Raw genomic sequence first — 15722 nt, forward strand, 5'->3', positions numbered from 1 at the left:
TGATGCCTTCTTCGTATTCAAAGCCAGCAATGTAGCATCTTTAAATCTCTCTCTGACTCTGAACTCTGCTCCCTGTCTTCACATCTCCTCATATTTCCCTCTTATAAGGACCCTTGTGATTATACTGGGCCCACTCAAACAGTCCAGAACAATCTCATCTCAAGATTCTTAACCACATCACAGCCATTTAAGATAACATATTCACAGTTTCCAGGAAGTAGGACACGGACATCTTTGGGAATCATTATTCAGCTCAGCATATTCTGCCCTGTGCCCACCCCCCTACCAAAAATTCACATCCTTCCCACATGGAAAACACCATATCCCCAGATTCCCCAAACATCTCAACCTATTATAGAATCTTCTCAAGTTCAAAATCTCATCAAAATTTCATCAGTTTAAAAATTACAAATCTCGTCATCTCAATCATCTAAAGTAGGTTTCGGTGAGGTTCTGGTTAAAATCCGTTCCTGAACAAAATTCCTCTCCATCTGTTACCTGTAAAACTAGAAAACAAAATATATGCTCCCGAAATGCATTGGTGGCACAGACATAAGAAAATAGTCACAGATGTTCCCATTTGAAAAGGGAGAAAGTGGAAGGGGGAGAAAATGGTTATCAATCTCAAGCAATTTAGAGATCCAGCTGAGCAAATTCCCTCAGTTTTGAAAGCTTGGGAATAATCCTCTGTGGCCTGAGGCTTTGCCCTATGCGCCTGGCTCTACACCCTAAGAACTGCTATTCCTTTTTCATGAAGGGTAGCACATATTTTCAGCTGAATATTTTATCAGCACATTTCCTGTCTATAGCATTTGGGAGTCCAGCAGCCCTTTTGAATTGTATCCTTTTTGTCACTCTCAGTCCAAACTGGCAGTGTAGAAACACTGGATATAACATTCTTCAGAAACGTGTAGTTCTCCCCTGTATGTCTCTGGGGTTCACTCTGTTAGAAAACAGGCTACTTCACAGAAAATTCCCAGATAATCCCATCTCATTTTTGGCCTCTGCTGAAATGGCTGAAGATCCAGCAGTCACATGCCTAAACGCTTCAAAGAGCACTCTGTATGACTGAATACTCTGAGCTTTTAGTCCTTCCAAGGCACAAGCCAAAGGTTATCCAGACATACAACTGGCTTTCTCTCCTGAGAGTGAGTTTTCTAATTCCGGTGCCTTTTGCAATCTACATATGCTGAGAATTTTCCAAATCCTCAAGTTCTGGTTTCTTTTAGCCTAACTGTTATTTTCTCAATTTCTTTCTTTCTTCTCACATTTTACTATAAGCAGGGAGAAGAAACCAGGTCACTCCCTGGAAAGCTCCTCAGCTAAATATCCATCTTCATCATGTAAAATTTGGATTTCCGCATAAGTGTAGGACACAGTTCATCCAAGCTTTCTGTCACTCTTTCTTCCGATTCCTAGTACCATGTTCTTTATTTTTTTTGTGAGCCCTCACTAGCGTCTCCTTTAGCACCTGCCTTTCTACAGTCTTTTTATGATGATTTTGATATCCTCTCAGATAATAGAGGCCTTCTCCACTATGTACCTCAATTCCTTCTGAGTCCTTGTGAGCAAGGCCTTGGTAGCCCTGTTTTTACTGAGTCTGTTCAAGGAAAACTTAGATTTTTCTATTAAAATTCTTTAAATTTTTCTAGCCTCTGCCTATTATCCATTCGAAAGCCACTTCCACATTTCTTAGGTATTTGTTATAGCAGCACCCTACTCCCCAGACCAAAATCAGTATGTTTCCAATTGCCTTTCTAACAAATTACCACAACCTTAGGAGTTTAAAACAACACACATTTATTACTCTCTAGTTCTAGAGGCCAGAACTCCTAAAGCCAAGGTATTGTTAGGGCTGTGTTCCTTAAGGAGGACATTCCTTCCCTTTGTCAGCATCCTGTGTGCACCTGCATTCCCTGGTTGTGGTGCTTTTCTCCTTCCTTAAAGCCAGCAGCATAGTACTTTCTCCAAATCTCTCTCTCTCTCTGACTTCAGTGTTTACCATCTCCCCTCCTCCTCAGACTGTAACCCTCCTGTTTCTCCTTAATGAGGACCCTTGTGATGACATCAGGGCCACCGAGATATTCTAAGGTAGTCTCTCCATCTTGAGATCTTTAAGTTAATCACATCCGCAAAGTCCCTTTTGTTATTTAAGATAACACAGTCACAAGTTCTGTCGTTTAGGTAGAGGACATCTTTGTATGTAATTGTTGAAACATTTCGTTAGATTTATGCACACTTTTCACTTGGTCATGATTCTTGTTAGTTCTATCAAAATTTCTTCGAGAAACACTTAATGCTCATAGGATCTTAGATTTGGGAATATGTTGGCCACTCAGATTATGGCCTGTAGACGAAGGCCTATGCATGAGTTGTTATTGGTCTGCATTAAGTATAGAAATAGAAAGTGTTTTAGAGTTTTTATAACCATTTTACAGAATAATTTTATATGTGTTCTCTAATAATTCAATTTAGACTTGTATTTTTTATCCTTTTAAATTTTTGAATCATTCATTTTGTTGTATTTTACAACGCTTTGCTTTATGAGGTATTGGAATAACAAACATACAGCTTTTCATCATAGATAACCTGAGAAAGACTGGCTAAGGAGGTATTTTGGAGTCAGAACAATCTGCTTTTTAAGCCTACTCAAAAGCAGACTGCCTTACGGCACCTGGGTGGCTCAGTCAGTTAGGTTAAGTGTCTGAGTCTTGGTTTTGGCTTAGGTCATGATCTCACAGTTCCTGAGTTCAAGCTTTGCATCAGCTCTGTGCTGTCAGCTTGGGATTCTCTCTCTCCCCTTCTCTGCTCCCCTCCCGCACTAGCTCTCTCTGTCTCTCTCTCAAAATAAATAAATAAACGTACAAAAAAAAAAAAGCAGATTGCCTTTTCCTAGCCTCAGAATTTTACCTTCAGATTATATATCAGTATATTTAATCCTTATCATACAGATTAAATGAAACACAATAATTAAAACATAATGAATGTTATAAAGTAAATGTTGATTCAATGTAGTTTCCATTTGTCTCGTTTTTTTTTTTTTTGATGACTATATATTCAGGCTTCTATTAGCTATAAACCAATTCTGTATAAGTCAAGGAAAAACATAGGAATGAAGCTCGCATGAGGAAACAAAATATTACACGTAAACTGTCTTTTACGTCTTACAATGTTCTGGTATTTATATTTTGCTGTTGTACTTGTCTTATCTAAAGAATAGTATATCTAAGATTACAATTAAACATTATTCTTTTCCTTATCTTTCAGTCCAGTTACCTAAATCCTTTCAGATAAAGGCAATGCATTAAAAATATTTATTATTACATTATATATTATGTTAATGTATATTGTTATATTATTTATGAATATGATGGTTATTAATATTTATACTTATTAAATTTTAATTCATATGTGTTAATTTAATACAGGAGGATGCTTAAAACTCTGTTGAAATTCACATAGTGATTTAACACTGTAACAAGTCTTACCATCCCTTTAATGTCTTCTGATATCTAAATGGATTATCTTTCTTTTCAGTGTTCCTACTCTGATTTAAAAGAGAGAGAGATTCTTTTCAAAATGTGACTTTTCAGACAAACTTCTCTATATAACATTATGGCTTTGCTATCGGGACTAAGCATTCCCTCCCCTAGAATAAAGCCTTTAATGATAGGACTGACATGATTGTTGACCTTTGAAGGAAATATGAATAAGAAAGAGAGATAAGAAAATACTAGGAATAAACTTCTTGCTTAACATATATTTATTTTTAAAGATGGAGCTGAGAAAGAAAATCAAAGCCCTATTTGTCTCTCTCTCTCTCTCTCTCTCTCTCTCTCTCTCTCTCACACACACACACACACACACACACACACAACTTTATGGACTGAATAAAGTTCATAGTGGTATTCAATAACAGTATGACCATAACTATCCTACAGTTTTTCTGTGAGGGATAGGTAAGTAATGAAATAAATATCAGAGATTAAATGGTTCTCAGTAAAATTCATTCACTGTCATAAAAGAAAAATGACATTAGGAATTTACTATTTATTATTTAAAATAGCCAACAAAACTATCTCATTCCAACCATAATATAAATGAGGCTGAAGCATAAGAGACTCTTAAAAACTGAGAACAAACTGAGGGTTGATGGGGGGTGGGAGGGAGGGGAGGGTGGGTGATGGGTATTGAGGAGGGCACCTTTTGGGATTACCACTGGGTGTTGTATGGAAACCAATTTAACAATAAACTTCATATATTGAAAAAATAAATCAAAAAAAGTAAAAATAAATAAATAAAAATAAATGCATTTTTTCTTAATGTTGAAATGGCAAGTTTCCTTTTGGAGAAGTTTTACATTATGGAAATCATGAAATTTCAAATAAAGAAGGATTCACCTTAGAAAGTTTAGTACTTGAACAAGATGCCCAAACTTTATAAATTCAGAAAAAGGAAATATTTTTAATAGGCCACATTCTGTGATACTAAGTTTTATTAGGAAACTTAAGCACTTTATTAGGCAATTTTATTAGAAAACTAAAAAATATATTAGAAATTAAGAAGCACTCTTAGATAACTCTTAGAACCAAAGGGAAATGCAAACTGTATAAGAGTTAATGAAAAAGGTGATGTCTTCCTAACAAAATATACACACCCAATAAAAGCTGTGCTTACTACAAAATTTTAGCTTTCAATGCCTTTTTTATTAAAGAAAAAAATAAAAATAATCTAATTGTTCATCTTAAGAAATTAGAAAAAGAACATCAAAAGAAACTAGGAGAACAGAATAACAAAGAAAACCGGAATCACTAAAATAGAATACAAACATTAATGGGGTTAAATAAATTCAAAATTTGATCCTTCTTTGAAATGGACAATAAAAATTCTTCAAGGCACAAATTATGGAAAATATATAAAGAAAGAACATATAGGATTATGAATGAGAAAGCATAAATAATTCCAAGAACAAGAGATTTTAAAAGTATAGTAGACTATTATATGCAACTCTACTCTGATGAAACATGCAAACATAGAGGATGGGAATAAATTCCTAGAAAAACTTAAATTACCAAAATACATCCAAAAGAAGGTGAAACTAGAATAAGCCATATACATATTGGAAAGCTATTTAAAGATCTGTTATCAAAAAGCACCAGAACTGGGTTACATGGGTGGCTCATTCAATTAAGCGTCCAACTCTTGATTTTTTGCTCAGGTCATGATCTCATGGTTGTGAAAGATATCCCCATGTTGGGTTCTGCACCGAGTGCAGTGCTTAAGATTTCCTCTCTCCCTCTCCCTCTTCCCCTCCTTTCTCTCATGAGTGTGCACATGCTCACTCTTTCCCCTCCACCAAAAAAGGCACCAGAACAGAGGGATGCAAAGGTAAATATTATTAGACATTTAGAAAACTGATAGTCATAATGTTATTTAAACTAATATTTCAGCCATAGAAAAAGATAACTCCTTAATCACTTTTTGAAGAATCAATTTTATTTTAAATAATTCAAAATACTTTAAAATAACTCTTTAACAACAGGACAATGAGGGGCGCCTGGGTGGCTCAGTCGGTTAAGCGGCCGACTTCGGCTCAGGTCATGATCTCGCTGTCCCCGAGTTCGAGCCCCGCGTCGGGCTCTGTGCTGATAGCTCAGAGCCTGGAGCCTGTTTCAGATTCTGTGTCTCCCTCTCTCTCTCTGACCCTCCCCCGTTCATGCTCTGTCTCTCTGTGTCTCAAAAATAAATAAACGTTAAAAAAAATTTAAAAAAAACCAAAAGGACAATGATGGTTCTGTATCATTTCTGAGGTTAAATGCAAAAAAAAAAACCCACACAAAACAAAAACAAAAAAACACAACAACCCCCCCAACAACAACCAAAAAAAAAAAAAAACAACAACAACCAAAAAAGTACATACCATCCAGTAGTATATTCAAATGTCAGCATGTATATAACAAAATATGAAATTAAAAAGAAATAATGATAGCCTAATATGAGGAACTAAATAAATATATTTTATTAGCTCAATAAATTATACCATTAGATGCTAAAAAGACATTTGATAGAATTTTGCACACTTTTCCAATAAAAATTCTAAATAGGAATAGGACCAAACTTTCAAAATAAAGGAATGTACCATGTAAACATAGGGATAGGACAGATAACACCCTCTCTTTATGATATCATTATATTTAAAATTAATATGAGAATGGGGTTAGGCGGCTAGGTAGAAGATAAATATAAAAAAATAGAGTTTCCATCAGTTCAAAACAACCACAAATCAAAACAGGAAAATATTCTCTTTTTACTTGAAAAACTTAAAAAGATGATTATTTTTCCTGTATCAAATGCATTTTAATTTTATAGTTATTTAATGTAAAAATTTGTTATTATTTTTATGCCATTGAAGTAGAGGTTTGGAGTCAAGGGGGCCTGATTATAAGTACAGTGTTCCCAATGATAACTTGAATAAGTTACTTAATGTGTTATCAAGTGTAGATTATAGATAATAATAATTTGTGTCTCATAGAATTATTGAAAGGATACATGAGATGGTGTATTAAAGTGATTCATGAAGTGTCTTATATTATTCTGATACAGGTTTGCTCTTAATGCTGCATTCTTCATTACCTGCTAATAATGGCTTTCCACTTATTAGAAAATGGGTACTATGTATAAAATAAGGAGTCATTAGATATTTCCTTTTTCTTTTTTTTAACATGAAATTTATTGTCAAATTGGTTTCCATACAACACCCAGTGCTCATCCCAACAGGTGCATCCCAACAGGTGCAATGCCCATCACCCACTTTCCTCTCCCTCCCACCCCCGATCAAGCCTCAGTTTCTTCTCAGTTTTTAAGAGTCTCTTATGGTTTGGCTCCCTCCCTCTCTAACTTTTAGATATTTTCTTTAGAAAAATATTTTAATGCAGATTTAGAGAAGAATGGTGTGTTACATTTAATCAAAGATTACTAAAACAGGAACATCTGAACTTAATGGGAATTCAACTTCAGTAAACTAATGCAACTCAATCCATCGCAATAGAATAGAATGGAATTTTCTGGAATTTAGTTCCTTATTTCCTTATAGAAAGATGAATCTGCAACTTAAATAACAATGAGCATCTGAAAAAATACCATTGCTGTTTAATGAGCTGTTCCAAATTGGCATACTGGGAAAGGAACCTCCTAAGAAGAGGAACTTTCTTTAATCATTGGCCTCTATTAGGCCAATAGATTAGTAGCTTCTATAGTTACATCTTTTAAAATTGTACTCAAAAATTAATTGTTTCAAAAGCGAAATAATTAGAACTTAACATACTTAAAATATTTTTAAATTTTTTTTTAAATTTAATTTTATATTTAAAAAAATATTTGGTTTTCTGCTTTTTTTGATATTAAGTCCTCATAAAAAGAATCATCTTTGTGTGACTCACAACTATAGTTAATTACCTTAGTGCATTTAAAAGTAGGAAATCATGAGATTTAAATGTAAAATCAGGGGGTTTAAAACTGAAAATTTTCCAGAAATAAACTGACACTCCGAAATGAAGTAACTTCTGAGACTTAAGCTTTTATTGAGAACTACCTTAATTCATGGTTTATTCATGAGATTCAAAGATTAACATGGTTGAGTGGTTTTCAATGTGACACCACAATGTTACAAGACATAGTTTATGTCATATTTGTCAAAGGGTTCAAATTGTATACAGAGTAAACGATATGTTAAAATTAATTAAATTAAATGTGTTTAACTTTCATACCCTTTAAAAAATATATTTATTTTTAAATTCTCATATCCCTTTTTTAAAAAAAAATTATTTTGAGAGAGAGAGAGCAAGTGGTGGTGGGGGTGGTATCAGAGAGAGAGAGAGAGAGAGAGAGAGAGAGAGAGAATCTCAAGCAGACTCTGCACTGCCAGCCCAGCATGGAGCCTGCTGCAGGGCTTGAACTCATGAACCATGGAATATGACCTGAGCTGAAACAAAGGATCAGATGTTTAACCAACTGAGCCACCCAGGTTCCCTATGCCAATCCCTTTTTAAGTTTTGGATGCTAATTTTCTGGTGTGAAAAAATGTTTTAGTTTGTCTATCTTTAATAAAAGTTTCTGTGGGTGAATGAACTAACTAAAATACAATAACTTTTTATTTAAAAATCTCGTTATTTTATATTAAAAATAGTATTTGAAAAGATATAATGAGGTTTTAATTTAGGAATTTACTTATCACACATATTAATATTTAATTGGAATGAAGTATTTTTATTGTTTCACCCGCTAATAGTAAAATTTTTAAATTGCTGCATTTTTTTTACAGTAGATGCATATACCTAAAGTAGTTATTATATTGGAAATAATTCTTTGTATTGAACTGATATGGGGGATTTCTTGGTAGTACTGTGTTTGCCACTTGTGAAATAGGAGTTTAATTGACTAGTATATTGTCTGGAATTAGATTAATTTCTGTTTTGGGATTATGTTCAAAATTTTGATGTCTGCCACCAGATGGGAATGATGCTCTTTTTGTTTTATGGCCAGCTGTGTTGACCATGTTTTAGAAATTGAGTAATGTATGGAGCCCTTTTAAACAAAAAAATGAAAACAAAATTTTCCCAACTCTAGAATGGACTTAAAGTAGCATAAATGTGGAATATGTATGCACATATGTTTCTTTATAAAGAAAATTACAAAATAAGTACTAAAAGCACAAAACCAAAAATTGAAATTAACATTGATTTGATGGATGATGTTACGTCATCGCATATGATGTAAACGATTATGTGACTGCACTAGCTCTGGGTCTTTTGTGTTTAGCAAACACTCACTACTATGTACCATGTGATGTGTTGATTTCCTCTCCCTTTGTTTTCTTTTCCAATATATGAAATTTATTGTCAAATTTGTTTCCATACAACACCCAGTGCTCATCCCAAAAGGTGCCCTCCTCAATACCCATCACCCACCCTCCCCTCCCTCCCACCCCCATCAACCCTCAGTTTGTTCTCAGTTTTTAAGAGTCTCTTATGCTTTGGTTCTCTCCCACTCTAACCTCTTTTTTTTTTTCCTTCCCCTCCCCCATGGGTTTCTGTTAAGTTTCTTAGGATCCACATAAGAGTGAAGCCATATGGTATCTGTCTTTCTCTGTATGGCTTATTTCACTTAGCATCACACTCTCCAGTTCCATCCATGTTGCTACAAAGGGCCATATTTCGTTCTTTCTCATTGCCCTGTAGTACTCCATTGTGTATATAAACCACAATTTCTTTATCCATTCATCAGTTGATGGACATTTAGGCTCTTTCCATAATTTGGCTATTGTTGAGAGTGCTGCTATAAACATTGGGGTACAAGTGCCCCTGTGCATCAGTACTCCTGTATCCCTTGGGTAAATTCCTAGCAGTGCTACTGCCGGGTCATAGGGTAGGTCTATTTTAATTTTCTGAGGAACCTCCACACTGCTTTCCAGAGCGGCTGCACCAATTTGCATTCCCACCAACAGTGCAAGAGGGTTCTTGTTTCCCCACATCCTCTCCAGCGTCTATAGTCTCCTGATTTGTTCATTTTGGCCACTCTGACTGGCGTGAGGTGATATCTGAATGTGGTTTTGATTTGTATTTCCCTGATAAGGAGCGACATTGAGCATCTTTTTATGTGCCTGTTGGCCATCCGGATGTCTTCTTTAGAGAAGTGTCTATTCATGTTTTCTGCCCATTTCTTCACTGGATTATTTGTTTTTCGGGTTTGGAGTTTGGTGAGCTCTTTAGATTTTGGATAATAGCCCTTTGTCCGATATGTCATTTGCAAATATCTTTTCCCATTCCATTGGTTGCCTTTTAGTTTTGTTGGTTGTTTCCTTTGCTGTGCAGAAGCTTTTAGTCTTCATAAGGTCCCAGTAATTCACTTTTGCTTTTAATTCCCTTGCCTTTGGGGATGTGTCGAGTAAGAGATTGCTACGGCTGAGGTCAGAAAGGTCTTTTCCTGCTTTTTTCTGTAGGGTTTTGATGGTTTCCTGTCTCACATTCACGTCCTTTATCCATTTTGAGTTTATTTTTGTGAATGGTGTGAGAAAGTGGTCTAGTTTCAACCTTCTGCATGTTGCTGTCCAGTTCTCCCAGCACCATTTGTTAAAGAGACTGTCTTTTTTCCATTGGATGTTCTTTCCTGCTTTGTCAAAGATGAGTTGGCCATACGTTTGTGGGTCTAGTTCTGGGGTTTCTATTCTATTCCATTGGTCTATGTGTCTGTCTTTGTGCCAATACCATGCTGTCTTGATGATGACAGCTTTGTAGTAGAGGCTAAAGTCTGGGATTGTGATACCTCCTGCTTTGGTCTTCTTCAAAATTCCTTTGGCTATTCGGGGCCTTTTGTGGTTCCATATGAATTTTAGGATTGCTTGTTCTAGTTTCGAGAAGAATGCTGGTGCAATTTTGATTGGGATTGCATTGAATGTGTAGATAGCTTTGGGTAGTATTGACATTTTGACAATATTTATTTTTCCAATCCATGAGCAGGGAATGTCTTTCCATTTCTTTATATCTTCTTCAATTACCTTCATAAGCTTTCTATAGTTTTCAGCATACAGATCTTTTACATCTTTGGTTAGATTTATTCTTAGGTATTTTATGCTTCTTGGTGCAATTGTGAATGGGATCAGTTTCTTTATTTGTCTTTCTGTTGCTTCATTGTTAGTGTATAAGAATGCAACTGATTTCTGTACATTGATTTTATATCCTGCAACTTTGCTGAATTCCTGTATCAGTTCTAGCAGACTTTTGGTGGAGTCTATCGGATTTTCCATGTATAATATCATGTCATCTGCAAAAAGCGAAAGCTTGACTTCATCTTTGCCAATTTGGATGCCTTTGATTTCCTTTTGTTGTCTGATTGCTGATGCTAGAACTTCCAACACTATGTTAAACAGCAGCGGTGAGAGTGGGCATCCCTGTCATGTTCCTGATCTCAGGGAAAAAGCTCTCAGTTTTTCCCCGTTGAGGATGATGTTAGCATGGGCTTTTCATAAATGGCTTTTATGATGTTTAAGTATGTTCCTTCTATCCCGACTTTCTCAAGGGTTTTTATTAAGAAAGGGTGCTGGATTTTGTCAAAGGCCTTTTCTGCATCGATTGACAGGGTCATGTGGTTCTTCTCTTTTTTTTGTTAATATGATGTATCACGTTGATTGATTTGCGAATGTTGAACCAGCCCTGCATCCCAGGAATGAATCCCACTTGATTTTGGTGAATAATTCTTTTTATATGCTGTTGAATTCGATTTGCTAGTATGTTATTGAGAATTTTTGCATCCATATTCATCAGGGATATTGGCCTGTAGTTCTCTTTTTTTACTGGGTCTCTGTCTGGTTTAGGAATCAAAGTAATACTGGCTTCATAGAATGAGTCTGGAAGTTTTCCTTCCCTTTCTGTTTTTTGGAATAGCTTGAGAAGGATAGGTATTATCTCTGCTTTAAACGTCTGGCAGAACTCCCCTGGGAAGCCATCTGGTCCTGGACTCTTATTTGTTGGGAGATTTTTGATAACCGATTCAATTTCTTCACTGGTTATGGGTCTGTTCAAGCTTTCTATTTCCTCCTGATTGAGTTTTGGAAGTGTGTGGGTGTTCAGGAATTTGTCCATTTCTTCCAGGTTGTCCAATTTGTTGGCATATAATTTTTCATAGTATTCCCTGATAATTGTTTGTATCTCATTCATGATTTTATCTATTTGGGTCATCCCCCTTTTCTTTTTGAGAAGCCTGGCTAGAGGTTTGTCAATTTTGTTTATTTTTTCAAAAAACCAACTCTTGGTTTTGTTGATCTGCTCTACAGTCTTTTTAGATTCTATATTGTTTATTTCTGCTCTGATCTTTATTATTTCTCTTCTTCTGCTGGGTTTAGGCTGCCTTTGCTGTTCTGCTTCTATTTCCTTTAGGTGTGCTGTTAGATTTTGTATTTGGGATTTTTCTTGTTTCTTGAGATAGGCCTGGATTGCAATGTATTTTCCTCTCAGGACTGCCTTCGCTGCATCCCAAAGCGTTTGGATTGTTGTATTTTCATTTTTGTTTGTTTCCATATATTTTTTAATTTCTATTTCCTCTACCTTTAGAACCAACTACTGCAAATCACAACAACTGAGTGCATTGTGGCATCATTTCACTTTTTTTTAGCATAAATATACTCACAGTTAATACACAACCTCTGCCTCTATTTCCTCCTCATTAGCCTAGGACAACAAAAGTTTAGCATGCTATATATGGTTTTAGAATACAAGCTAACTATATTAACAATGACATAACTTCTCTTCTATCAAAATATTTACTTTCAATAATTTCTGACATTAACACAGTGATTATTTTATGAATCCTAATAAGAGACATTTTATCTAGTAGAGGATAAAAGAGAAGTCTTAACGTCTTATAAGTGCTGTACATGCTGCCTCAGTTTATTAATTTCTGGGGTTTTTTTTCATGAAAAAGGGGGTTTGGGTGGTTTTCCCTCACAATTTATTAAGCTCAACCAATCTTAGTTTCTTTTTTACATGTAACATTTTGAGGCCTGCTCATAGGAGTGGTCCAAGCTGTTGAACTAAATTTTCTAAATTACTTTAATTAGAGTTTGGGTTTTGCTTTGGACAGTTTTTACTGTCCTGGTTTTAGTTGGAGTTCTTCTCCATTAGTACAGAACTAACCACAGATAATCTAGAACCTCTTAGGAGAAAAGGAGGGAAAGTCCTAATGTTTGTTTATTATTACTGTGATATTACCTTAGATATTTCTAGGAGTTTTCATTACTTTGTGGATCAACTTGGTAAAGTCAGTATTATTTTATCCATTAAGAAAAAGTAATGTTTATTTATTTGTGATAGAGAGAGAGAGAGAGAGGGAGGGAGGGAGAGAGAGAGAGAGAGAGAGAGAGAGAGAGAGAGAGAGAGAGACTGAGCACAAATGGGGGAAGGGCCGAGAAAGAGAGGAGGACATAGAATCTGAAGCAGGCTCCAGGCTCTGAGCTGTCAGCACAGAGTCCGGCATAGGACTTGAACTCACGAACTGTGAGATCCTGACCTGAGCTGTAGTTGGATGCTCAATCAACTGAGCCACCCAGGCACCCCTATTTTCTCCATTTTATAGATGAAAAAAGAGAGACTTAAAACACATAATAAAAGTCCTAAGGTGAATTGGACTAAGTCTGTTGCTCCTCAGGAAAACAAGGACTGAAAATACTGAAATGGCAGGTTGCTAGTACATCAACCACAGAGAATTGGTAGAGTAAAATGGGAAGAGAGTAAAGGAATAAATTGAAGGTAGGGAATGGGTACAGTCCCAACATTAAAACAAACAGAAGATGGAAAAAGAGAGAGAGAGAAAGAGGCAAACCATAAAGTAGACTCTCAACTCTAGAGAACAAACTGAGGGTTGCTGGAGGGGAGGTGAAGGGGGATGGGCTAAATGTGCATTGGGTATTAAGGGGGCACTTGTGATGAGCACTGGATGTTATATGTAAGTGATGAGTCACTAAATTCTACTCCTGAAACCAATGTTACACTATATTTTAACTAACTAGAATTTAAATAAAAACTTGAAACAAACAAGCAAACAAAAAAGAGGAAAAAAGAAAGCCAAAGAGAACTGAATATATTCTTACTGTCAGGACTTAGTTCCTTTTCTTATTTGTATCACCTATGTCTTGCCCAAACCAGAAATTTGCTGAAATGCAAACATGATGTAGACAAATTCCTTAACATTCAAATGAATAAGTTAAAGTAAATACATGTTTTCCCTATTAAGTTCTAAATGCATGTGAATTCTCCAATTTAGCAATATCTGTTTCTTCTATTATGCTTGGCAATAAACTCAAGCCCTAAAATATTTTTTCTCTTGCATTTTCCATTTCAGTGAATAACTACTATTTTAAATGGGAAAAATTGTATTTAAAACTACATTTAAAAATTAATATCACAAAAGAATAATGATTTTTATATACTTGAAACAGGACAATTAAAATCTTATGCATACTAATTCAAAAATTTCAAGCAAGAAATTCTGGGAGGTTAGTTCATAACTACTTTGGACAATATAGAAACCTTATCTGAACTGGCTAGTAAAAAATCCACTCCACCAAGCATAAGAAGGCCTACAAAGTGACAGAATTGCATTTACTCAGGAAGCCCTCAACTGTCAAAGTAACTAAAGCCTCTCAGAGATCTGAGATTAAGGATTGGGGCATGGCAACATACCTGTTTTCTGTTTCTTGTCTTCCTGTTGAAAGTACAAAAGATATGCTTAGTTTTCACATAATCAAGAAGGAAGAAAGGCCAGGAAAAGTCATAAGAAATCTAAGCAGTGGTTTTTCTTTCATTCTGACATAACTCTGATTCCTTCTGTAGTTAGGATATATTGACTTCATGGCTGTGCCTTCTCAGTCTTTGCTTTATCTTATTTCTCTTACTTCTACCTTCTCTATTGTTTGTGGGTTTTAGGGCTTAGAATTAGGAGTCCTCTTTCCTTTTTACTGCGTATTTCTCCAGGTGATTCTATCCATCCCTATGGCTTTAAGAATTACCAATATGCTGGCAACACTCAAATTTGTACCTTCAGCCTACATCTTTTCACTCAGCCCTCTTCTCAAACCTAAGAATTCTCCTTGGACTCTCTTTTCTCCAATCTGCCCACCTCTCTCCATCTCTGCTGCTGAAGTTCTGGTTCTAAACCCAAGTACTTTCACACCATGCCAACAGGGTCACTTCCTAAATAATCCACCAATCCCACTTTTGCTCACTTCCTATACATTCTCTAAATAGCAATCAGAATCACATTGTAAACAGTGTGTAATTTGATCGTATCATTTCCCTGTTTAAGATGGTGCAATTAGGAAGGTTGCTATGGCCAAGCAGAAGAAATCTTCTTTTTACTGGACTATGCAAGCTATGGTGAGTGGTAGAGGACTTTTGTGGAAGATGGAAGGATCCCAAACTCATCTTATTCCATGGATACACATAGGTAACACCCACATTAGTGTAAATAACCCAGAAAATGTCCCAAAGACTGGCAGAACAGACTTTCCACAGCTAAATGTAGAGAGGAGGGCACTTCAAAAACAGTAGGAGGGGCAGAGACCATTGGGAATGAATTGACCCATGAGACTGTCCATAGGAGGGACTGCACTCTCTGCACTGGAGGCACAGAGAAGGGAGAGGAGCAGACACCACACTGAGCACCCCAGGCATGGGGTACCCACACTGAGAGAGCAAATCCCCATAACATTTGGCTTTGAAAATCAGAAGGGCTTATCATCACGAGATTTTATTTTCAATGGACCTTAATATCTGGAACTTGAAAACTTAGGGGCTTGGGGTCATGAGATCATGACCTGAACCAAAGTTGGATGCTTAACCAGCTGAGCCACCTAGGCACCCCTGTTGCAGTAGTTTTTTAAGGAAGATGTTGACAAAAACAATTATTGTTATGGGATTTTAAGGATGAATATACACATTAGTTTGTCAAGAGTATGTATCATTTTAAAAATTTTTTAATGCTTATTATTTATTTTTGAGAAAGAGAGAAAGAGGCAGAGTGTGAGTGGGGGAGGGACAGAGAGAGGGAGACACAGAATCCAAAGCAGGCTCCAGGCTCTGAGTTGTCAGCACGGAGCCCGATGAGAGGCTTGAACTCATGGACCCTGAGATCATGACCTGCGCCAAAGTTGGATGTTTAACTGACTTAGCCAC

At 36.0% G+C, this 15722-nt stretch overlaps 1 protein-coding gene across 4 annotated transcripts in view; it reads left to right on the forward strand.

The window, feature by feature from the left end:
• The window catches only part of CTNNA2 (catenin alpha 2), a 1115456-nt gene that overhangs the window by 153629 nt on the left and 946105 nt on the right, over positions 1-15722 (forward strand). The gene's annotated exons all lie outside the window — the stretch shown is intronic.

The sequence above is a fragment of the Prionailurus bengalensis genome, chromosome A3 (assembly GCF_016509475.1).
Source record: "Prionailurus bengalensis isolate Pbe53 chromosome A3, Fcat_Pben_1.1_paternal_pri, whole genome shotgun sequence".
NCBI classification, from domain to species: Eukaryota; Metazoa; Chordata; class Mammalia; order Carnivora; family Felidae; genus Prionailurus; species Prionailurus bengalensis.